The following is a 27,965-nucleotide window of genomic DNA, read 5'->3' on the forward strand; positions in this document are numbered from 1 at the left end:
CCTCAATCCTGTTAAGTAACATTTCATGATTATAATCAGATTCACAATGTAGCCTACAGTAGGTCTACTCTGATGTGAAAAAAATCATAGTTAAGATTAGTAACGTTATTAAAGGGAAAACAAGTATACTTGTATTTCAAGAATCCTTTGAGACATTCCCCATTCAAGGGCAGCCAAATCTGTTTTACATTCAGACGCGCTCACTGACCCCTATATAAAGCGTGTGAATTGACACACGTGCGCTCATGATCAGTCTATACATGTACATATACACCTAGCAGTTGTCCACTGTGTACCGCCGGTGACCGCCTTATATCCCTACGGCCCAATAGTCCGAAGGCCCGTCAGTCCGAAGGCCCATTAGTCCTAAGGCCCGTTAGTCCGAAGGCCCGATAGTCCGAAAACAGATAATATAATTGGGATTTATATGCGAACAGTACTTGAAATGAAACAAACGTTTATTACAGTTTTCGAAGCAAAAGATTTGTTGTAAACTTGCTAAGGTATACTTACATGTATGTGACTATAGAATTGATACAATATGTATAGAATTGATACGGAAAATGATATGAAACAATGAAATGTAGCGCATTTTCAAAAAGAGCATAATCTTGAAATACATAAACGTATCCGATATTAAAGAGTATAATTTTTTATATGTACAATGCAATCCTGTTTAATATTTCCCCCAAAAAATATCATTATGCAGACCATTTCCATCATTATGGGAAGAATAAACAATTCAAAGAATGGGGAAGCAAAAATAAATCGTTAAATACATGTATATATTGTACAATATAACGACGTTTACAGGTATAATAAAAGTCATTTTTCGGTAAGATTTGATTATATACATCATTTATTCATGAAGCAATGTTAATCCTAATGCAATACAGTGTACAAAAGGCTAACAATCGGAGTTTGCATGTTTGTAAGATAATCCATAGAATGTATGCTTGTGAGATGTCCTATAAAATGTTATTTTAATTTTTTTTTAATTTTTATTTTTATTTTTTTTTTTATTTTGATGTAATTTTGACCTGGCATTGCTCCATGAAGAAATGACAACTTGCTGTCCATGGAAATTGTCAGATCAGCAGCGCCGAAAAATGTTTTCGTCAAAATACGTTAATTATAACAACTCTATAACTTGCAATATTTACTAATTTTCGGACTAATGGGCCTTCGGACCATTGAGCCTTCGGACTATTGGGCCTTCGGACTAACGGACCTTCGGACTATTGGGCCGTAGGGATATAAGGGTGTCACCGTACCGCCTACTAATACGTAAGCAAAGTCATTATCTATAATTCTGTATAGGGCTTGTTTTAGCAAAAAAACATGTCAACTCCTCTAAGCTTTTATTTAGATGTTTGTCAAAATCAAAATTTCACACGTTGTCAAGTGAATAGACATTTCAGCAGGAAGATTACAGATTTAAAGAGTGACATTCCATCACCACTGGAGATGCTAGTCCCGCACAAACATTATCGGGTATCACGTGGGTTATCGGGTATCACGTGCGTTATCAGGTATCACGTGGTACGTGAATATGGCCCATTTGGGATCTAGCTGACAACACATTCATGTATTACTTAACTATATGATTAAACCTTGTCAGGTGAGTGCAGTGTTTAATTTTCAGTTTGACATTGTTATTTGCAATATAGGGGCATGTGTACCTGAGACAAGATATGTTTAGAATGACGCACGTTAGCCCGAGATACTCTGGCCCTGACACCAGACTTAGACATTATGACAGATAGATATCTGGCGTAGGGCCAGAGCGCAGTAGTACTCGAAAACCTGGAATAAGCCCATCTCCGATTCAGACTGCTTACAAAACATTACCGCCGAGAAGCGTCCATTTCCTTCGTCTTTTCAACAAATGAATATTTTTTCTATCCATACCAATCCATTTTACCATGCATGCATCTCATATCATCTCAATACAGTAGCTTTGCATAATATGAGAAAATGGCGACGGCGAGGAGGGAAATTTCAAACTGCGGAAAAGAAGCTACTGTATTGAGATAATATGAGATGCATGCGTGGTAAAATGGATTGGTATGGGTAGAAAAAATATTCATTTGTTGAAAAGACCAAAGTAAGGGACGCTTCTCGGCAGTAATGTTTACAAAACTGGCTGAATCGGAGATGACCTGACCCGATACCGAACGGTGTCGGCTTATTCCAGGTTTTCGAGTACTACTGCGCTCTGGCCCTACGCCAGACATCTATCTGCCATAATGTCTAAGTCTGGTGTCGGGGCCAGAGTCTCTCGGGCTAGACGCACGTGTGTCAAGTCCCGTGCTTTATATAGTGGGTTGGCCAGTGAAGGTAACTAATTTAAGCAGAGCAAAAAGAAAAATGGCTGCCACTACCTTGGATAGGACACCGTCTCAGAAATAATTTTCGAAAAGTATTTCATGAATCATTATATATTTTTTTAATTTCAAATGCTTGGTTTTTAACTTGCATTGTCAGTTTTAAGGCTTACATAGACATAAGACCTACTTGGTATACATGTAGCAGTGTCATTAAACATTGATATTCAACATCTTTCATAGGTAAATTTTCGTCCATTTTATTTTTTTGAGGAAAACAACAGTATAGAGACAGGTACATTTGTACTTGTCCCTTAACTGTACAGTACATCGCAGGGATTTCGAAATACTGTTTCATTCGCTTACCTCTGTTCAACGACTTAACGCTTGGCTAGCTGTTGATACAGGCATGGCTTCTGGCATAACGTAAGACGTTATGATGCTATCCTCAGTCTAGGCATACTACGAAGCGTAGGCAATATGGCGGCGATAACAGATGTTATTCAAAACCGGAAGCGGGTACTGTAGTTTTTTGATTGGTCCACCAATGAGATACAGTCTCTCAAATACTCATTTAAATACTTTTTACAAATATGGTCATCCGTGGTTTGGGACCATCGTCCCTCTGATAAATTTGTAAGTATTGTTATGTACGGATTGGACTGTATTATGGACAAAAACCATTTAACACTAGTCTGTATTCTATGGAACTTCTAGTGTGCATGAAAAATAAACTTGCTTTGAAGAATACACTTTTGTAATTTTATCATTGTTTTGTTGCAAACAAAATTCAATCGAGTTGGAGATATTTTACTGAAAAAACCCCACTTAGAGAATCTAGAAGTGTCTAGAAGATTCAAGCGCCATTTATGGTATCGTATGGTATAATAGTCATTAAACTCATCACATAATGTGTATAGGCTCTCGTCTGTTTACCATAGTGTCCTGATGTCCTTGGGTAGCGAGTATAAAACCCTCAAGGGGCAGTTGCCAAGTACTAATTCGAGTTCGATGGTGTTTTTTTCACTGAGAATTCTGGCTTTCCACCACCGCTTAAACCTTCAATTTCCCTGGCTGATGTACATGGACGTTTGCTAATGTTATCGACAGGCGACTTACAAAAATATCCTCAAGGTCTAGAAAACAACACAGATGTTTTAAAAGCCCATAAAGAATGGATTCCTCATGTCAGGAATTTCCACAGATTTCATTTCACATTTCACTCTATTTGAACAGTGAGACAGCAATAGCATATCTTCATGTTCTTACTCTATATTACCACCAATCACGGTTAGTTGTCGATTACAGCACGTGCCCTGTATTCATTGACAAATCCAAAATATTTCCACTGTAATGTTTTGATATACTGAAAAATAAACGGAAAATGTTAAAACTAACTTTGAATAATCTAGAACCATTTGTGATTGGTATACTGTGTTATTAAAGCATATTCTAAGAGCAAAAGTTAAAACCATTCGATAATTTACATGTAAACGTTCTTATATTAGCGGTGGTTATAAGTATTTTAGTAATGAAGACCACATAGCCTGCTTTAGTTTGAGATCGAAGCTTGACCTAGACCTAGTTTTGTATAAGACCGGAATGACCTATATTGGTACACGGTACATGCCTTACATCTCAAGTCTGTGACACAAGATTCTGACACATGACGCCTGTGTTGGATTGAAAAAACTTTCTTTTTCTTCAAAAATTCTTTAAGTTAATTATTTTGATAATTCACATATTGATATTATGAAAATATTAGAACTTTGCACTATGGATTAAGTAAATAAAAACTATTTTGATAGATGAAAATAAATATATATACATACCACTCACAACTTTGGTCATGAGTAACTAGGGTAGACATCGTACAAGCAGATGGAATACGCGCCCCATTATCAGCATTAGCTGTTCAGTCATCTTTTACGAGGTATCGACCACTAAAATTGATAAAAAAATTAATAACAACAACATTAGTACTAAACTGTTCCATGTAAACTGAAACCACATCAGTCATGTGGCTAGATGATCTGTTTTACTAACTTACCCATTCGATGCTCGAAACTCCAATGCTTTTTATTTTCGCTGTTGCACATCGATTCCATTTAACTGTCACTCTGTAAACAAGTTAGATAACTAATTATTTCGAAATATTAAATAATCGGACATATATTAAATAAGTCTTTTATCTATTAATTTGAATACGCATGATTTATATTAAGTTATTTCCTGATATGAACATTTTATCCGACAAGTATAACGATTATTGTAAGATCATCTCGATATTCAGAAAGTCACAAGAAAGAATAAACATTAAATAAGAAAATAGTTTCATATCAACCGGTAAAAATAATTTTGATCCTTACTTACCTCAGTAGGTTCCTACTGAAATCAACTTACTTATAGTTTAGACAATCAAAACCGGCAATAAAACTTAACCTTGATTTCTATGTGTTTGAATGACAAACATTTTGCAGCATTTTGTTGATAGATATCATCGATATCGTTGCATGATCTAAGGTTGACTATTATGTCTGTAACACAAATATATTTTTTTTATAATTTAATGCAGTAAAGTACCATAGTTTTTATGAATACCGGTGTATCTATATAAAGTGAAACAAATTAAATATTGATGACAGATATTCATAACATTTCATAAATCAAAACAAACATAAAAAGAAACAAACCATTCTAAGGTCGAGAGACAATAAGATAAACCTTATATTTATAGTTCATAATTGATTAATATGGTATAAACACAAATTAATATTTATTTGGTATCTTTCTTTTATTCATTACAGTATAACATGTACATCAATCGTTACTTGAATAAAACAAATGTAAATATGATGCATACATTCATAATATTTCATAAAACAAACGAAAGGAAAATATAAACACCTCATTATCTTTAATAGGATAATCTATAAGCTTGGCGGTAATGTTAGAGCGGGACATGAACAGAGAGCACTCCCTGTACATGGTCATGTAATGTAAAATAACCAAATACTCAACATAGTCACATGACAAGTGGTTAGTAATGTAAAATAACCAAATACTCAACATAGTCACATGACAAGTGGTTAGTAATGTAAACCATATAGTGATGATAAGGTAAACAACATAATCACAATAATGAACAACGTATCATTACATAATCGGAATTACCAGAATTCTTTTATGATCTGTTTAATCACAAACTATAACTGAGAGAGATATTGGTGTTAATATCAATGTTATTATTTTTAAATGTTCTCTTATTAAATATTTTATAATGCAGTATGCAAATTTATCTGAACTGCATTTACTGTATTATTGAATGACATCGTGTATGCAAATACTGAAGTAATCAATGAAATAGAGTTAACAGTTTATTTACAGAATGTAGAAATATGTCGGAATTTCCATTTTGTACTAACCTTCTTTTTCACAAAAATATGGCAAAAAGATTGTACAGAGCTGATCGTTCCAGCCGTGATCATAGATATGAACACAATCTTCATTACCATTAGCATCGTTAGGTTGACCCGGAATCCAGTCGGTGTATGTTACTATCGAGTTGTCTGACACCCAAAACCAGACAGATCGGGTATTTCTGTACGCTCCGATCCATGGACTTCCTTGTCAAATAGTAAATCAACAACAATGATAATAATAAACCCATGATTTTATCGAAAGCATATTAGATATTAGGTATTTTTACCAAAAGAATGTTGCACGAAAGAAGAATATCAAATATGACGACTTATAGATTCTAAATGATGCTGCCTTTTGCTGTGTCACTTCTGATTGGCCGTTACAATATCTTTTAGACGTTTCGGTATTGGGCACTGATATAAGGTAAACACGTAATATTTATTAATCTGGATACCTAATAGGCTATGGTTAATTTTCAGCCAGGAATTTTCTGCAGCTGTTTCTATCTTTACAAGGTTGCTGTCATGGTTGAGGCATTCATTCTGAAAAAAGGAAAACAATGATTTGAGCATTTTGATAGTAAAATAATGTTTCTTCACAAAGAGACAGTAAAATAAGTCTGGAAAAAGAATTCAAGCAGATGAGAGTACATGGCACATTTGTATTTCTTGTATAGCCTTTGTTGATACTCGAAGATGATTTTTAATGTTTAAACCTCTGTTGGAAATACAGACAAACAGACATGTTTTCGTTAAGGCTGTTACTCTCCTACATGCTGAAGAGTGACTTAGGTTGATCAACATGGCGAACGTTTTTCGATGACGCGTGTGAAACCTATTTTCGAGAACATATTTGTTTTCCTTTCTTTTTCAGATATCTCTTGGAAGTTTACAAATAGGGATTTATAACTTTGCCCCATACTTAGACATAACGTAATTTGTCCTGAAAGCACAAAAAAGGTTTTAAAAATTATCTGTAAAATGCAAAATTATTCGACTGAATAATATCAGTAATTCAAATTAATGATTTCGATAATTCCTGGAATTAGTAATATCAATAAATCGAGACATTAATTATCTACTGACATCATTAAGGTATCTACTGACATCATTAATTGATCTAATGACATCATTAATCTATCTAATGACATCATTAATCTATCAAATGACACCATTAATTTATCTAATGACACCATTAATTTATCTAATGACATCATTAATTTATCTAATGACATCATTAATTTATCTAATGACACCATTAATTTATCTAATGACACCATTAATTTATCTACTGACATCATTAATTTATCTAATGACATCGTTATTTTTTATTAGTGACATCGTTAATTTCTTTTGTGACATCGTTTTTAGCTCACCTGGCCCTAAGGGCCGGTGAGCTATTGCCATGGCGCGGCGTTTGTCGTCCGTCGTCCGTCGTCCGTCCGTCCGTCCGTCAACATTTCCTTTAAATCGCTACTTGTCATAAAGTACTGCATGGATTTCAACAAAATTTGGTCAGAAACTTCCTTCGGGGAAGGGGATCAGATTTTGCATAAATTGTGACCCTGACCCCCCTGGGGCAGGAGGGGCGGGGCCCAATAGGTGTAATAGAGGTAAATCCTATAAATCGCTACTTGTCCTAGAGTTCTGCATGGATTGCAACCAAATTTGGCCAGAAACTTCCTTAGGGGAAGGGGATCAGATTTTGCATAAATGGTGACCCTGACCCTCCTGGGGCAGGAGGGGCGGGGCCCAATAGGGGTAATAGAGGTAAATCCTATAAATCGCTACTTGTCCTAGAGTTCTGCATGGATTGCAACCAAATTTGGCCAGAAACTTCCTTAGGGGAAGGAGATCAGATTTTGCATAAATGGTGACCCTGACCCCCCTGGGGCAGGAGGGGCGGGGCCCAATAGGGGTAATAGAGGTAAATCCTATAAATCGCTTCTTGTCCTAGAGTTCCGCATGGATTGCAACCAAATTTGGCCAGAAACTTCCTTAGGGGAAGGGAACAGATTTTGCATAAATGGTGACCCTGACCCCCCTTGGGCAGGAGGGGCAGGGCCCAATAGGGGTAATAGAGGTAATTCCTATAAATCGCTACTTGTCCTAGAGTTTTACATGGATTGCAACCAAATTTGGCCAGAAACTTCCTTAGGAGAAGGGGATCAGATTTTGCATAAATGGTGACCCTGACCCCCCTGGGGCAGGAGGGGCGGGGCCCAATAGGGATAATAGAGGTAAATCCTATAAATCGCTACTTGTCCTAGAGTTCTGCATGGATTGCAACCAAATTTGGCCAGAAACTTCCTTAGGAGAAGGGGATCAGATTTTGCATAAATGATAACCCTGACCCCCCTGGGCAGGAGGGGCGGGGCCCAATAGAGGTAAATCCTATAAATTGCTACTTGTCCTAGAGTTCTGCATGGATTGCAACCAAATTTGGCCAGAAACTTCCTTAGGGGAAGGGGATCAGATTTTGCATAAATGGTGACCCTTACCCCCCTGGGGCAGGAGGGGCGGGGCCTAATAGAGGAAATAAAGGTAAATCCTATAAATCGCTACTTGTCCTAGAGTTCTGGATGGATTGTAACCAAATTTGGCCAGAAATATCCTTAGGGGAAGGGAACCTAACTTGTATAAATTTTAGCTCTGACCCCCGGGGGCAGGAGGGGTGAGGCCCAATAGGGGAAATAGAAGTAAATCATATAAATCGCTACTTGTCCTAGAGTTCTGCATTGATTGTAACCGAATTTGGCCACAAACATCCTTTGGGGAAGGGAAACAAAACTTGTATAAATTTTGGCTCTGACCCCCTGGGGGCAGGAAGGGGGGGAGGGGCAATAGGAGAAATAGAGGTAAATCCTAAAAATCGCTACTTGTCCTAGAGTTCTGCATGGATTGTAACCAAATTTGGCCAGAAACATCCTTGAGGTTAACTGAATTCGTATAAATTTTGGCTTTGACCCCCTGGAGCAGAAAAAGTGGGGCCCAATAGGGGAATTAGAGGTAAATATTCAAATTCTTTCAGAAAAGAAACAATGAACTTATATTTAGAACATTACATTGCATTACAAACCAGGTGAGCGATACAGGCCCCTTGGGCCTCTTGTTTATTTAGTGATATAACATATTCACGTTGTTATTATCATTAATTGATATCGATAAATATTCCGATTTATCGATACATGCAGCACCAAATTGATATAACTACTTGATATAACGTAGTTATATTATTAATTCATGTGTTGCGTCACATAAACAATAACTTCTCCACATTTTGTGTGTGACGTCACCCGCTTTGGTTGATCCAGGTATGAAGCCTGCTTGTCTCATTGAATCCCAAACTCTATTTGGTATTTAATTTGGGAGAAACCATCATAACATAGATGTTAAGCTTTGATATGTATACTACTCTCTTCGTGTTGATATGCTTTGTCGCTCTTTTTTCTTTCTTCTTCTTTTTTTTTGGGAGGGGGGCAATTTTGATTATATTTCATTTGAATGATAGACTACAGATTATAGTCTTTCTTATAACCTGTCTGGGCGTCAGACCACGTGTCTGTAAACAACCTATAACAATATATACGTCTTACTAATTACCTACCTGGGCGTCAGACCACGTCCTGGTGTCTGTGAACAACCTATAACAATATATATGTCTTACTAATTACCTACCTGGGCATCAGACCACGTCCTGGTGTCTGTAAACAACCTATAACAATATATACGTCTTACTAATTACCTACCTGGGCGTCAGACCACGTCCTGGTGTCTGTAAACAACCTATAACAATATATACGTCTTACTAATTACCTACCTGGGCGTCAGACCACGTCCTGGTGTCTGTAAACAACCTATAACAATATATACGTCTTACTAATTACCTACCTGGGCATCAGACCATGTCCTAGTGTCTGTAAACAACCTTTAACAATATACCTGCCCCACTGTAACTGTGTACTGAGACAGACTTCCCTGTATGTTACCCCTGCCCCACTGTAACTGTGTACTGAGACAGACTTTCCTGTATGTTACCCCTGCCCCACTGTAACTGTGTACTGAGACAGACTTTCCTGTATGTTACCCCTGCCCCACTGTAACTGTGTACTGAGACAGACTTTGCTGTATGTTACCCCTGCCCCACTGTAACTGTACTGAGACAGACTTCCCTGTATGTTACCCCTGCCCCACTGTAACTGTATACTGAGACAGACTTTGCTGTATGTTACCCCTGCCCCACTGTAACTGTGTACTGAGACAAACTTCCCTGTATGTTACCCCTGCCCCACTGTAACTGTATACTGAGACAGACTTCCCTGTATGTTACCCCTGCCCCACTGTAACTGTGTACTGAGACAGACTTTCCTGTATGTTACCCCTGCCCCACTGTAACTGTGTACTGAGACAGACTTCCTGTATGTTACCCCTGCCCCACTGTAACTGTACTGAGACAGACTTTCCTGTATGTTACCCCTGCCCCACTGTAACTGTATACTGAGACAGACTTTCCTGTATGTTACCCCTGCCCCACTGTAACTGTGTACTGAGACAGACTTCCCTGTATGTTACCCCTGCCCCACTGTAACTGTGTACTGAGACAGACTTTCCTGTATGTTACCCCTGCCCCACTGTAACTGTGTACTGAGACAGACTTCCCTGTATGTTACCCCTGCCCCACTGTAACTGTGTACTGAGACAGACTTCCCTGTATGTTACCCCTGCCCCACTGTAACTGTGTACTGAGACAGACTTTCCCTGTATGTTACCCCTGCCCCACTGTAACTGTGTACTGAGACAGACTTTCCTGTATGTTACCCCTGCCCCACTGTAACTGTGTACTGAGACAGACTTCCCTGTATGTTACCCCTGCCCCACTGTAACTGTGTACTGAGACAGACTTCCCTGTATGTTACCCCTGCCCCACTGTAACTGTGTACTGAGACAGACTTTCCTGTATGTTACCCCTGCCCCACTGTAACTGTGTACTGAGACAGACTTCCCTGTATGTTACCCCTGCCCCACTGTAACTGTGAACTGAGACAGACTTTCCTGTATGTTACCCCTCCCCACTGTAACTGTGTACTGAGACAGACTTCCCTGTATGTTACCCCTGCCCCACTGTAACTGTGTACTGAGACAGACTTTCCTGTATGTTAACCCTGCCCCACTGTAACTGTGTACTGAGACAGACTTTCCTGTATGTTACCCCTGCCCCACTGTAACTGTGTACTAACAGACTGAGACCCAGACTTTCCTGTATGTTACCCCTGCCCCACTGTAACTGTGTACTGAGACAGACTTTCCTGTATGTTACCCCTGCCCCACTGTAACTGTGTACTGAGACAGACTTTCCTGTATGTTACCCCTCCCACTGCCCCACTGTAACTGTGTACTGAGACAGACTTCCTGTATGTTACCCCTGCCCCACTGTAACTGTGTACTGAGACAGACTTCCCTGTATGTTACCCCTGCCCCACTGTAACTGTGAACTGAGACAGACTTTCCTGTATGTTACCCCTCCCCACTGTAACTGTGTACTGAGACAGACTTCCCTGTATGTTACCCCTGCCCCACTGTAACTGTGTACTGAGACAGACTTTGCTGTATGTTACCCCTGCCCCACTGTAACTGTGTACTGAGACAGACTTTCCTGTATGTTACCCCTGTCCCACTGTAACTGTGTACTGAGACAGACTTTCCTGTATGTTACCCCTGCCCCACTGTAACTGTGTACTGAGACAGACTTTCCTGTATGTTACCCCTGTAATCAGTTGGCGATAGGAGGTAATTCTTCTTCGACTGCATCTATATCTAATGTGCATGGGTTAAGATTTCTTTGCTTTTGTATATAAATGACAACTAGGAATTGGATAAGGTGGCTCCTTTTTTTTATTATGATACAGTCGCTCTATTTATTGCGGTGTTCAGTCGAAAAGGCCCCTGTGAAAATAAAATACACACAACGGTTCTGTTTCTATTAAAATTCGAGAAACAAATTACGGCTTTGATGTTTATTCGTTTTTCAACTGTTTAGGTTGTATTGTTCAAAGTATTGATGTATGAAAGTATAAAGATGAATTAATGACTATTGTGTATTACATCAATTCTTTTTTCATATTAATTTCTTAAAATGACAAGAATTGGGTTTTTTCGTCGGTACGGTAGTAATAATTATAAGCATAAATATATTTTGTATTTTATCACATTTTGGCTGATTGGAAGGGATCAAGGGAACAAGTTATCAATCGCACAAATCTCTAAAAATCTTCCCTTGCAGTCATTAGATAGAGAAAGTATATGGGTCAAAGAAAAAGTGTATTTTTTATGTTCATTACGTATCCCTTTTATTAAACTGGTGTCCGATAGTTGTTATGTCTTCAAATTTCTTGTGATAACGCGACATTTTAGATCTTCGATTTTTATAGATGCAATCATTAACACTGGCAAGGAATGATCGCAAATAAGAGAACGTTATATTTGTAAAATCCTTAAATGACGTTGCATTAACACATAAGATAACATTTTCTTATTGAGGGATGGGTCGTTTAAGTTTTTGTTTATTTATTTATGTGTTACACAAGTCCGTTCTACCACGCGTCCCGCTCAAAGGATTGTACTTGTACACAGAGATCTGTTTAGTTATCTGACTTTTTAGTCACACAAAACTAAACATAAAGTGGTAACTAATTTGCGTCTCTTTGATTAGTTCTAGAAAAGTTATCTCATGTGTTAATGACACACAAGGTCAATTGCATTTAAGGATTATAAGTTTCTCCTAGTTTACAATAACTCTTTGTCAGAGCTAATGATTGTATCTATCTGTAAAAATCGAAGAACTAAAATGCAGCGTTACTACAAGAAATTTGAAGACATAACATATTATCGGAATGAACAAACAACTTTTTCTCCGATACACTTTTTCTCCGATACCTACACGTTTAATACTGGTTGGTCTAAGGCAATACACTTACACTCATGTCGCCGGAGATTGTATTGAATGGCTACCCATGCAATGAAGCGTGATGTAATTACTGTGTTCTTGGTACAATTTTAACAATATTTTTCACAAACTAGACTGGATTTACTTTAAAAGATACCAACAACGGGATTTGCATGCGTGGATATGAAGGATAGGGATACACGTGTTTTACCCTCGGGCAAGCCTCGAATTTTACAACATTTTGTGATCCTAAGGTACAATATCCCTATCCTTCATACAAATGTATCCACATATGAAAACGTCTGATAATATTTAACCCATACTTTCTCTATATATTAACTGGAAGGGAAGATTTTTAGAGAGATGTGTGAAAGTTTGTAAACTTGTTCACTTGATCTCTTCCAATCAGCCACAATGTGATAAATAAATCTATGCTTATAATTATTTCTACCGTACCGTATAGAAAAAAAACCAATTCTAGACATTAAGATTTAGTATTTAAAGATAATGATATGAAAAAAAGAAAACATGATATACACGATAACCGTTAATTGATCGTTATACTTTCTAATGTTTTATTTACATATACAGATATCTACATGTAATTTCATACAGCAATACTTTGAACTATACAGCGCAAACAGTTGAAAAATGAATAAACAACAAAGCCGTAATTTGTTTCTTGAATTTTACTTAAAACAGAACCGTAGTGTGTAATCTTAATCGGAACTGTTTTCACTGGGGCCTTTTGAGCTAAGGCCAACTGTTTGACCGTACACCGCCAATACAAAAAGAGCGACTATAGATATAATCAAACAGAATACACCTTGTCACATTTTTAGTTGAAATTCACATACAAAAGCCAAGAAACCATCATCTATAACCCATGTGCAGCAGATATAGATGTGATCGAAGAAGAAATACCTCTTATCGCCAACTGATTACGCTGAAGCGTGTTACCATGGGCGTCGCCATCTTTTACCGAAAGTTGTCCTAAATGGTTGTTCTAGACCCCTAAAATGTCCAAAACTGGTCTATTGGCACTGATGGGTCCATATTGATATACATGTAAACTGTAACTAATTCTCAGATCCATGTGAATTTGACTTCACATTTCCCAAGGACATCAATATACAGTTGTTGACTGGGGTTGAGGGTAACAGATGATTTGTTGGACCCGAAAACAAACTGTTCCCCGAGGCCGAAGGCCGAGAGCAACGGTTTGTGTGAGGGTCCAACAAATCATCTGCTGCCCGAAAGCCCAGTCGATAACTGTTTTGTTATATCCCATTGTGACGTCACTCCGGTTCCACAGCACATTTTAACAGTCGATTTTAACAGTTCTTTGGGCCGCTCGACGGAACAGTTTATTTATTGGCATTTTTGTCCGTAGAGTTTATATAGAAAATATTTTATAGGGGTATAACAATATACATTAATAACCTTCTAGAAAGTCCCAAACATCACTGACGACTCCCAAATTGTAGAAGGACCAAACAGCTGTTCGCATCCCTAACGTCACTGACGGATCCAAGAAGGACATAACAGCTGTATGGTATCCCTAACGTCACTAACGGATCCAAGATGGACATAACAGCTGTATGGTATCCCTAACTTCACTGACGAGTCTTAGAAGGACGAAACAGCTGTATGGTATCCCTAACATCACTGACGAGTCTTAGAAGGACAAAACAGCTGTACGGTGTCCTTAACATCACTGAGGTGTCCAGAAAGGACGAAACAGCTGTACGGTGTCCCTAACATCACTGACGAGTCTTAGAAGGACAAAACAGCTGTATGGTGTCCCTAACATCACTGACGTGTCCTAGAAGGACAAAACAGTGGTATGGTGTCCCTAACAACACTGACGAGTCCTCGAAGGATGAAACAGCTGTATAGTGTCCTTAACATCACTGACGTGTCCAGAAAGGACGAAACAACTGCATGGTGACCTTAACATCACTGTGCAGTCTTAATAGGCATTCTGATATATCAGATAGTCAGTGGAACCAGGTTACAGTGTACAACTATTTCGCCCTTCCGTATCAAGACATTGGACTTTGACATTTCAGCGGTAGACTTCTTACAGAAATGAAAATCATTCATCTAAGGTGTCATTCTCTCCTTTTTCAGTTCGACTTGTGAATGGAACTGACCGCTCAGGCATCGTTGAATTATATCAGGCAGCATTTAATCTCTGGTGGCCCGTGTGTGGAAAGGGGTGTTGGTCAAACAAAAATGCTTATATCACGTGCAAAGAATTAGGATTTGGGTATGTGGATATTTACTGGGGAAATGTCTATCATGACTATCTAAATTTTACGAAAATTGGTCGAACGATTGTAGTTTATATATGTTTATGTTACATAGTTTATCAGTAGATTGCTCTATGTTTGATATTGTAGTTTATCACAAGACTAAATATATAAAAATTGGTAAACAACTGAACATGGATACTTGTAATCCTTCGCCCTTTCTCTCTTTCCCTTTGTTTGTTTAATTTGTTGTTTTTGCTTTCCCCATGGAAAATATTTTTGTCATGTTTTTTTATTTTTGTACACTGGTCATTTTGTACTTTTTTCCTCTTCGTTTTTCTAGAGGAGGGAAATGACAGAAGAGCTATCGTATTCCGCGGACCGAGACACAGTGCAGTACAAGTGTAACGGGACAGAAAATGCTTTACATGGTTGCAAGACTGGCTCATGTTTAATCGAAGGGGCATGTTCAGTTAGTGTTAGAGTAACGTGTCATGGTGAGCATGCTTTGTTCGTGGGTTTGGTTTCTAAAGATTGCTACATAAAATATGGTTCACGTTAAATTATACCTATCCTTGCTAGATGTGTAACTTTATCAATTTCTTGCATCTACATTAGAAACCTGAAGTTACATTGATTTGCCATAATTTAGTGATAATTGTTGCATGATACATTGGTATTTCATGGAAGTGCTAGTCTCGCAAAATACTTCACGAGGGATTATCATTCTGATCTACCGGAGTTACTTCCATTGCTGTCATTTCGTCTACGTGATCTTCAGAAAAGATGTAGTGAGGTCAGGTGAAATGATGTGTATTCAAATAAGGTCATTGTGAGCTACATTTATTGACCTACATATGGATGTATAACCGTGATACGTAGAGGCATTGGGACGTCCCAATTCAGTCCTGACCAGTAACATAGGGGTCTATCTAGGTAAGTAAAGCATTACAAGATGTTGTGACTTAATTGATTTGCAAGTAAAAGTGTCATGATTTTAATAAACATAGAACTTTCCGGTTTTCAACAGGTGCAGTTCGTTTGAATGGCTATCAGACCCTTAGTGGTAGAAAAAGGGTGGAAGTTTTCCGGAAAAATTCAAATGGAGATTTCAAGTGGAAAGGTCTTTGTAGAGATAGCTGGACAGAAGAAAACACAAATGTCGTGTGTAAACAATACGGATTTAGGTAAGTCGGAGTTAATACTGTGTCAAGGTCTATAACTCAAGTTAGTTGGAGTTAATACTGTGTCAAGGTCTATAACTCAGGTAAGTCGGATTTAATACTGTGTCAATGTCTCTAACTCAGGTAAGTCGGATTTAATACTGTGTCAAGGTCTATAACTCAGCCGGACACAAAACACTACCCAATTTCAGAAAATATATGATTATTAACAGACTGTATTAGATGTGACATAGGAAAATAGACACCGTGACTTCACAATATAGTTTCATAAGAATGAAAGATAGAAAACAAACTTACCTCGGTATGTCAGTTTATATCTAGATACCATCCATTTTATCAAAGCAGCCCTAAGAAATTTCCGATTGAAGCATTTGTGTTTGATTGTTGGTATATGTGTGTAGTACATTTGTTTGTTTTTTTTGCGTTGAATAGATTAATCAATAATTGCTATTGTTACGCCGTTATGTCAGCCAATCATAAGCGACGTTACAAACAGGAACGTCAATGTTTCCTTTATGGGCTGATAAAGTACCGGTATAACAGACAGAGAACTGTTCAATGTCTCATCTCAAAAATATACATTTTTATCTATATAAAAGAAAACAAAACAAAAGACAAGTTGAACTGTGTACATGTATAATTTACAGAACAGGAAAGTCAAAGGCTGGAGGAATACAGAATTCCAGTAAAGAAAGGTGGAATGGTATTGAGTTTAATTGTTCTGGTGTGGAGGGCCATCTGTCTTACTGTCATACGGTCAATTGGGAGATGCCATGTGACTCTGACGTTATCGTCATGTGTAGTAACCCAGGTAAGTATACAATACTACAAATGTACACTGGTAACGACATATCTATAGTAATTACATACATATGGTTACTACGTATCGATGGTATCTACATATATATGGTAACTACATATCTGGTAACTACGTATCGACGGTAATTACATATCTATGGTACCTACATAAATACATATCGATGGTAACTACATATCTATGGTAACTACATATATGTGGTAACAACATATCTATGGTAAATACATATCTATGGTAACTACATATCTATGGTAACTACATATCTATGGTAACTACATATCTATGGTAACTACATATCTATGGTAACTACATATCTATGGTAACTACATATCTATGGTAACTACATATCATATCTATGGTAACTACATATCTATGGTAACTACATATCTATGGTAACTACATATCTATGGTAACTACATATCTATGGTAACTACATATCTATGGTAACTACATATCTATGGTAACTACATATCTATGGTAACTACATATCGATGGTAACTACATATCTATGGTAACTACATATCTATGGTAACTACATATCGATGGTAACTACATATCTATGGTAACTACATATCTATGGTAACTACATATCGATGGTAACAACATATCTATGGTAACTACATATCTATGGTAACTACATATCTATGGTAACTACATATCTATGGTAACTACATATCTATGGAAACTACATATCTATGGTAACTACATATCTATGGTAACTACAATATCTATGGTAACTCATATCGATGGTAACTACATATCTATGGTAACTACATATCTATGGTAACTACATATCTATGGTAACTACATATCTATGGTAACTAACATATCTATGGTAACTACATATCTATGGTAACTACATATCACTATGGTAACTACATATCTATGGTAATGGTGGTAAACTACATATCTATGGTAACTACATATCTATGGTAACTACATATCTATGGTAACAACATATCTATGGTAACTACATATCTATGGTAACAACATATCTATGGTAACTACATACTATGGTACTACATATCTATGGTAATCTATGGTAACTACATAACATATGGTAACAACTATATGGTAACTACATATCTATGGTAACTACATATCTATGGTAACTACATATCTATGGTAACTACATATCTATGGTAACAACATATCAATGGTAACTACATATCTATGGTAACTACATATGGTAACTACATATCTATTGGTAACTACATATCTATGGTAACTACATCTAGGCTAACTACATATGCCTATTGGTCAGTAGCTGTACATAGCTATATCTATGAGCGTAATAAATACCATACCCTATGGGTAACAACATATCTAATTGGATAACAACATACCGATGGTAACTACATAGTATCTATGGTTAACAACATATCTATGGTAACAACATATCTATGGTAACTACATATCAATGGTAACTACATATCTATGATGTAACTAACATATATGTGGTAACACCATATCTATGGTAACAACACACCGAATGGTAACAAACATAATCTAAGGTAACAAAACAGTATCTATGATTAACAACATATCATATGCGACATTTATGTACAAAATACTTTCAATGATCACAGTTATATACACAGTTTTGGCAATAAAAAATACATAATCTATGGTAACATATAAAGAATACTCGGCCACATGTGTAAACTCGGTAACTACATACTAACATATCCTATGGTAGTATTTCAACGATATCTGTGTAACTATGGTAACTACATATCTATGTTGGTACTTACGATTTTATAAAACATACTATGGTGAACTACAAACCGGATGGAAACAATGTATGGTGGTAACTACATACCGATGGTACATCTCACATATTCGTATTGGTAATACATATCTATGGTAACATACATACGAGCATGACTATGGTAACAACATATCTATGTGTAACGACATATCTATGGTAACTACATATCTATGTAAACTAAATACCGATGGTAACAACATCTAGGTAACAACGTAGTTCTATTGTCACTAAACATATCTATGGTAAACTACATTTATATGGTAACTACATATCTATGGTAACTACATATCGATGGTAACTACATATCTATGGTAACTACATACGATGGTGGAACTACATATATATGGTAACTACATACCGATGGTAAATACTAAACTATATGGTAACTACATATCTATGGTGTAACTACATACTATGGTAACTACATATCTATGGTAACTACATATACGATGGTAACTACATATCTATGGTAACTACATATCGATGGTAACTACATATCTATGGTAACTACATATATATACTATGGTAACTACATATACTATGTGGTATATGGTAACTACATATGGTAACTTACATAACTATGGTAACTACATATCTATGGTAAACATACATGGTAACTACATATATGGTAACTACATACCGATGGTAACTACATATCTATGGTAACTATATATACGATGGTAACTACATATCTATGGTAACACATATCTATGGTAACTACATCATCGTATGGTAACTACATATATCTATGGTAACTACATATCTATGGTAACTACATATCTATGGTAACTACATATCTATGGTAACTACATATCTATGGTAACTACATATCTATGGTAACTACATATCTATGGTAACTACATATCATATGGTAACTAAATATCTATGGTAACTACATTATCTTATGGTAAACTACATATCTATGGTAACTACATATTATGGTAACTACATATCTCGATGGTAACTACATATCTATGGTAACTACATACGATGGTAACTACATATCTATGGTAACTACATACGATGGTAACTACATATCTATGGTAACTACATACCGATGGTAACTACATATCTATGGTAACTACATATAACTATGGTAACTACATATCTATGGCAACTACATATCCATGGTAAGTACGTCACTATTGGACTAAGACGGGAGCAGCTCCGTTTCAGGTAAAATGACATAAAATGTCCATAATCAAGCTGTGAAAATCCATAGTTCCACTTTCTTATGCTTAATATGCGTGTATTTTTTACCAGTTGTGTCTGGTGTGTGGGTTACGCCAAACGTAAATCGTTCATACGTAATATGTTGTTTAAACGGGGCTGCTATCGTCTTAGTGACGTCACTTTGTATAGTAGTGTAGGATGTATCTGAAAGGAAAATTATCCCTCTTTCTAACGGTAGTAACTCTTTATACTCGCTATAAATGTGATTTGTTTAGCCGCTAAAACTAGGTGGGGTAGAATTTTTGTTTCGGGGGAGTTTTCCCTCCATCTGGGTATATAGTACATGTACATGTACAAACACAGGGGGCATTACCTTAATAAAAATGAATGTTGTGATACATACTTGTGTATTTGGTGGATGGAATGCTGAACATACCTAACTTTTTTCTGAAAAATACCAGATTTGAAAAATTATAAAAAAATCGGGATATTTTCTTACAAAAACAGAGAAAGAGACGATAGTCGCCATGTTGATATATCTTACGTAGAGCTGAGAAAAAAATACCTTTAAGTGATCGAGATCGGGTTACCTCATTCAAGAGATTATATTCAGTAAAAACATATTCATTTGATTTAATACCTCTCAACCAGATCAGCTTTTCTGTCATGTGTGACAGCGTTCCTTGAACCTGAGATAAACACTGTCGTCCGCCATCTTGCCGATCAGCGTCAGTAGCAACGTATCCGGTTTCATTCCCTAGTACACCTGGTGTGTAGTGTCGCGGCGGAAGTGATTAATGGCTCGTGGCATATCAATTTATTCATATCTATAGTAAGTCCGTATCTTAGGAATTATGATTATTTTGCATACTTACGGTGTTAACAGCATATGTGATAATTATGGGATATATATATGCAGGCCTCTGGCGCCTTTTCCGTACATAACGATTTTTACAACCATGTGCGCGCCGTTACAACGCATAGCTCCATGCTGTATGGGAGTACGCTTGATGGGCCATCAGATATCTTTGATACAAGCTCTCTGATTGACTCATAGGAGCGAGTGGACCAATCAGAGAGCTTATAACAAATCGGAGACGACAGACAAAAAATGGCGAGATCGGTGATCATCTGTTCTGCATAACAATAAATGGAGCGTGGGGATCGCTAAGGGATACTTATGTGCAATTTTTATAAGTAAGTGAGTTTATATTGAGGATCTGCACTTCAGGGATGCATTCGTTGAATAGATGGCGATTTTATTCGGTCTGTGCTCATTAGGGAATCGTGACCTGGGGATGTAGCGTGTACTTTTCCGATTAACGATTTTTACACGAATCCTCGTAATTCAACTTTCGATTTGAAATAAAATTCGCCCATAATCCCATCATATCATATACCATAGTGACCAGTAAGAAATTGTCTTATATGAAAGCTAAAAAATGTTTCAGCCAAATTTATTTTATCCCATGCAAACCTTTTTTATCAAATTAACGTTTACAATCTGTGTTTTAGTCCTTACTTGCTTTTTCTTACCCTGAACTTTTATCCTGATATTAATGCATGACTTGTAGTTTGGCCCTAAATGACCTTAGTTGTCGATGGGCCGTAAAACTCAAACAAACAAACAAACAAACAAACAAACAAACAAAGCTAAAAAATGTTCAGATCGGATAATTTTTTGTGGATGTTCAGAGCATTTTAAAATTAATTACCCCATTTTCTGGAAATGGGATACAGGGCTAAGTAAACAACCTTTCAGTATTTTTAGTATTTTTTTTTGCACGGGACGTAAACCTGTGGCTCAAGTAATCTGTGGTGGTCGCACATTTTAAGACGCTTCATCAACATGAAAGAATTCATCAAACACCGTCACCACAAAATATTGCTATCCTCAGAGTTTTATCAGGATATATTCTGGTGTCTACCTTTGTTAGCCATTACAAAGGTACGAGTACATGTACATGCACAATTCTAGACACAAAACCTGTAACTTCACTACAAACAGATTCGTGTGACAATGGAGGTTATTTCTGTGGAGACTATTACTATACTAATTGGAATCTTGATTTACCACCACTTAAATCAGAACACATCAATGTGAAGGAGCTAGTCGCTATTTACCTAGCAATTTGTCGCTGGTGTTCTCGATTAAAATCAATCTACACAGACAATAGATCCGCAGCATCATGGGTTATTAAATGATCTTTTCGAAGCCACACTGTCATAAATTTTACTGCGGATTCTCTTCTGGTTTTGTGCCTTTTACAATTTCACTTTGAAATATGTGAGTTTAGAGGTTACATGAGCCACAAAAACAAAAACACACCTGTACGATTTAATACCGTCCCTCCAACCATTCACAGCAGAAGAACTCACTTATCATATGTCATTTGTGAAATAACAGGTAGTTCAACAGCAGAGTCCCTCCAGTGAGTGGCCGAGGACCTGAAAAGAAGGGCATGGGCTAATTCTACGGTGGCGACGTATACTTCACATCTGAGGTGCTATGTGAAAATTTTGTGCACTGTTTCTTCCAACGCCTGTTCCAGCTGTGTCTACAACCTTACAGATGTATATCTATCGTTTTAGTACAGCTAGACAATATCTCAACATCATCACTCACCTTCACAAGTGTTCAAATTTACCTGATCCCTTAAAGGGCGACTACCACCTGCAATAGGAGTTAGCCGGAGTTTAAACGTGTGTTGGGTGTCGCGCAAACGCATGTTGATATTAAATGTAGTTAACCTCAAATTCTACAAGCAATTCATTCAACTCTATGTATGGGCAATCTACAGGACATATCTTTTTTTATGTGCATGCTTAGTAGAGAGTTTTTTCGACCTACTACGGCCAGGTAATGTGGTAGTTCGCCAATCCTTTGACAAGGAAAGAGATTTACGGAGAGTGAATATTTTAGCCTGTGAGTGGGGGTTCATCATCTTTCTCCGTTGGACAAAGACAATTCAATATAAGGAGAAAATAGTGGAAGTGTACCACCCAAAATTAGAAAAAAAATCTGGCGTGTTATGTCCGGCAAGTGCTATATCAGTATTATTACAGTTCTCCAAGTCTGCAGACTCTTTAGGCTCTTTGTTTCTTCAGAACGATGGGTCGACCCTGTGTTATAAAACATTTCTCAGTTTGCTTCACAAAAACTGGTATTCAATCCTCAAATATCAAAGGACACTCTTTTCGGAGGGGTGGAGCCACATGGCTCAACATAATTGGTGTTCCTATTATCAAACATATTGGTTTCTGGTCCAGTGACGCTGTCTATAGATATATTGAACATGACGATGAGGTAAAATTGCGTACTATGCAAGAATTTACAAAATCAGTTGCGTTGAATCGATGTTTTTGTGCACAAGCCACGCCCGACTGTCTTCATACATTGTATGTAATCTGACATTTTTCAATTACATATACCATTACCTATCATGTTTCCTACACAACCATCCATTTTTCCTAAGAACTTAGAAGGAATTACTTCACTAATCAACCAATTAGCACTGGGCTTGGTGTTAAGGTTTTTTTTTAGACATTGCAACATTTTCGTTTTTCTCTATTTGTACAATTAATTAATTTTATTTTTTTCTGTCAATGGAATATTAACTTATAATAATTTCATGTGTAAATGTTTATTAAATTTGCCATAGTCTTGATGTTGGTTGGTTGCTGTTTAAATAGTTTTACACTTCATTTATATCGCACAAATGTGGAGTTTAATTTGCTGTTCGTATTTAGGTCGTTACAACGAGACGTGCAGTGAGACGGCACCCTGTGAAGACGGTTGAGTTGTACAAAAGAAATATGCAAGTGTGGTAACGAAATGAAATCCTATTGGAGTACGGAGAGGAAGAAATGCCTATATCGTAAGTATATCTACGTATCTATCACACAGACCGATTAGTAAATAAGTAGCTGTATAACTATAATGGTCTAGGACAACTGGTTAATTCTATAGGCTGCAACTCAGTCACAGTGGAAATACACATCCTACTTCGGATGCCTAAAAATATTCCTTTCTTCAAAATAACATTTTAGAAAACTATAAACAATGTTTACAGTAAATATTTATCTTTCATCTCCTGCATAACTAACACTATAATAGAAAGATACATGTTATGAATTTGTACAAAATCAAAACGTACTAATCTTGTATGGTCCTGTCAAGTGGATATCTCAACTCGTGAGAAAAGATTCTGGCTGGCACAACACGAGGTTCCGAGTGTTGACAGCCAATATCATTTCACGAGGGTCAAGATATCCCTGGTGAAGATCTTACATGTCCATAGTTCTTTAGAAAAACTTTCTGTTTTAATATTCAGAATCTTCAGTAGGCGGAAGGTGCCGCTCTGATGACGACTGTATCAGTAACCTCGTCTGCCAAGGAACCGGAAACAGACATTGTAAATGTGGAACCGATGGAGAATTCTGGTACTCAAAGGAAAACAAGTGCCAACAGAGTACGATGAGATGTTTTTCTACAATTTACATAGAACGTAAATTGTTTTGATATGGACAATGATTCATTGTTTTGGGTTACAAGTTTGCAATCGATAACTGTAATCGTACGTTAATAGGCTTCATGCAGCGTTCAGGTTTATACCAATGAGGCTAATTCCTGAAATTGTTGACAAACTTCTTCTTTCAACTCATTTGAAGTCATACAATAGACACTTAAACACAATGTTCAATAGATTTTAGTTGGTACTCTTTTAAGTATATTGTATGAATAATTATAATTACATGTATCAGCAAATGTTTGATTTATATGTTTTAATTCAACATTAGAATCCCACTTACTCTGCCGTTTTTTGTATTGACGCCTCAAACATTCGGATCAGCCCGTGATTTTTGTGAAGACGAAGGCGGACACCTGGCTTCATCAGACCAAATTACACAGCTGTTTTCTACATGTGTGGAAACCAATGCAACAATATGGATCGAAGGTAAACAAAGTTCATAAAATCGTGATTTGTAATAAATAACAGAAAGTAATTCACTTCAATATATAGAAGGTGCAGGATAAGTTTCTGTTGTTATTAGAAAAGAACGGTTGTCACTCGTCTATTTGTTTTGTGATTGCGATGTCCATTTTTCTTGTTGAAATTGGAATTGATGATGATGAAAATGAATTTTGTAGGAAGGGAAATAACTCTTGATAGATAGTTAATGTGTGTAATCAATATGTGTGTACTATGTAATGTTTAATAGGATAATTTGTAAGTACAATTTAAATATTTGATTTTGAATAATTTTCCAAATGTAACATTTATTGTATTTGTCTTTCATGTATCTCTTGTCAATGTTGTCTTGTGTATATTATTTTTTAAAAAATGAATAAAAAAATAATGAAAAAAAAAATGATGGAAATGAATTTTGGAAAAGGTACCACAGAAAGAAGAGGTGTGTCCACTGGAAGGAATTCTGATGGAACGTTGCAACATTGGAAAACCAAACCAGGTGTTCGAACATCTTCAGTTTTCTTTGTGTATTAACCAACGGTAAGTCTGTATTTTTAACAATTGCAAAGCTTACAAAATAGAATTAATCACACAATTTTCTTTACAAACTCAATGTTACTAAAGCATAAACTATTCGGGAACTGTGTACACATTCAGATGTGAAGCTTATAGGAATTACAATTTAAATTTTGTTAATAAAAATATAAATCGTTAAAAAAGACAAAAAGACACTATTACCAGATTGAAAATCATAGAGATTTTAGAACTATACTCCACATACATGTTAAAACCCCAAATGCAGCCAAAAATAGACCAGACAGAAGTGGGAAAGCATTAGATGTACCCTACAGCAATCTTCTGTTAATATATCAACAAATAACATGACGCATGAATTTCAGCTCTGATATACATTTATTATACTCTTGTATTGATAACAAATTATGAGTTTGTGCATATGTACATGTGTGATTAAAACTATGAGGATATGTAATGACTACAATATGAATGATGCAGAAACAAATAATAAAACTGATACATTGTATTTCAATGGTGCAACAAATCCATGTACAATATATGTTTTGAGAATTTTCTTATCTTTGTCAGCCGTGACTTGTTCTTTCTTTTCTTTGACTGTTCCAATGCCGTTTAATTTTACCAGAAACTCTCGATGGCATGGTCACTAACTGTCGCCATCAACACCAGACGATAAAAGGTGCCGATCTGACCAGTACGTAGTCCACGGTAGACTGACTTCCGTGTTTCCGCGTTATGTTTACACCTTACATAAGTGGGCGATGTGATATAAAATTCATCAAACGAGTTCAACAATTTGATATGTCATTTAGAGACATATGACATAGTCACGAGTGTAAAATTCTATTTATCACAGAAAACTTTTATCTATAGAAATATAAGAAAGCTCTAAGTTTCGTCTCAATATAAAAACAATAGAAATCCGGCTCGGATGTGACGTTTCCGTCTACTGAGACAATCAAAACTACATGTGACGTCATAATAGCGTTATTTACACATGTGTGGTCGTATGACATGGATGCCATTCTACTAACTAAAATGTGTAATTTCCTTATATTTCAGATCCTTTGACATGGCCGATTTTTGCAGGATTGGTCTTTTGTTCTAATCCTGGCTCTGACCATTGCAGCGGTATGCTAACATGTATAAGAGGGTATGTTATTTAATGTCAGTATTAAATTTTTTAAAACGTTTCTCGATCTACACATTTAATTCGTCTATCAGTCATTTGTTCTATAAAAATCTTATAAACACATCATATCACGTAAAATATAAATCCAAAAAATCTAATTAGCTATCGCTTTTGTTTGGGTATCTCATCATTAACTGAACGAGAGAGAGAAAAAACATTTCATTTTATATAATACAATTTATGATATGTATGGATCGAGTATAATGATTCATGTATATATGAAATTTACAATAGTCATAGTGTATGAACGGAAGTGTATAGTATTTTTTTTTAAAATTTAGTAGTTGCGAGTCTGTATAGCGGTACTCGGTCACTTGCTAAGACAAATGAAAACAATAGGTAGTGGATATGTTTTGCCAATTTTATATTTATTCTGTACGTTTTTGTTGTAATCTTAAGTTATAACGGCGTCGTGGATAGCAATTTGAACCACCAGCTTATGAAAAGTGTCTGAACTATCAATGTCGGCTTAAGCTCATATTTTCGTAAGTCACTGGTGGTTCAAATTGGTATCCACGACGCCGTTTATAACTTCAGCTGAATTACTGTTCATCACCGAAAAATTGAGGAACTATGAAAAGCAAAACAACCTAATACATTGTAATGTCGAGTGATTTATTTTGATTATATGTTTTGTCACTTGCTTAATAATACAATTATCACTTAAATATGTAAAGTTAGTGCACGGAAACAATGTACAACATTGTATACATCTGTTTTTTCAAATATTGGCAATAATCGATGTTTTACCGACTTGTTTATCACGCCATCTTCTCCTCCTTTCGCTTCGATTACTCTCAAGTGACTATACAGTCTAGAAATTATCCACTCCATAGTGTTTATGATTTGACGATAATCGACTGATTTAATTCTATAGGAAAAAGAGAAACCGTCCCAAACATGGACACACCGCGTCATACGACAATCAGCAGCCAGCAAGTTCAGGTGTGGAACTACATGTAGTGAACAATGATGCTGTCCACGGGACGAATGGAAGCGAATGTTATGATCTCGCGCACACAGATCATGATCTTTATGGTTATGGTGAACTCGGCGAGAAGCCACCAGCGGTAGCCCCTGATCTTTATGGTTACGGTTGTACTTGGCGGGAAGTGTCATAATAACGATGGGCTATATTCTCACTCGAGAGAACTATACAATACGGGAGAGTACGATTCATTCATAAAGAAAGACGAGGACACAGATGTCAACGACATATACGATCACACCCGACATCAGGAAAACCATTACGGCGATTTTCAAAAAGGACGCAAATGTTGAAAACGTAAAAATATTTATAGATTCGGAGACAGAACTGCATATACAAATAAGAGCTCAAAATGACTTTTGGCAGTTACTGTCAAAAATCACTCT

General features: G+C 36.6%; 1 protein-coding gene, 2 long non-coding RNA genes and 1 pseudogene across 9 annotated transcripts in view; 3 read left to right on the forward strand and 1 right to left on the reverse strand.

Annotated features, from left to right (window-relative positions):
• LOC138332121 (uncharacterized) overlaps nt 1–9,640 on the reverse strand; it is a 29,052-nt gene extending 19,412 nt beyond the window's left edge. The window contains exons 1-4 of the long non-coding RNA XR_011209774.1: nt 9,357–9,640; nt 6,205–6,292; nt 4,378–5,953; nt 2,694–4,270 (exon numbers count right to left, since the gene is read on the reverse strand). This is a non-coding gene — a long non-coding RNA (uncharacterized lncRNA). The remainder of the gene's footprint in view (nt 1–2,693; nt 4,271–4,377; nt 5,954–6,204; nt 6,293–9,356) is intronic.
• Nucleotides 1–27,965, forward strand: part of LOC138332125 (lactose-binding lectin l-2-like) — a 387,766-nt gene that overhangs the window by 285,178 nt on the left and 74,623 nt on the right. The window lies entirely within an intron of this gene.
• Nucleotides 15,300–27,917, forward strand: LOC138330720 (uncharacterized; annotated as a pseudogene).
• On the forward strand, nt 25,357–26,490 carry LOC138330949 (uncharacterized). Its single transcript, XR_011209632.1, has 3 exons — nt 25,357–25,405; nt 26,025–26,093; nt 26,462–26,490. It is a non-coding gene; the product is annotated as an uncharacterized lncRNA (long non-coding RNA).

This window comes from Argopecten irradians, chromosome 9 (genome assembly GCF_041381155.1).
Source record: "Argopecten irradians isolate NY chromosome 9, Ai_NY, whole genome shotgun sequence".
In the NCBI taxonomy this organism is placed as follows: domain Eukaryota; kingdom Metazoa; phylum Mollusca; class Bivalvia; order Pectinida; family Pectinidae; genus Argopecten; species Argopecten irradians.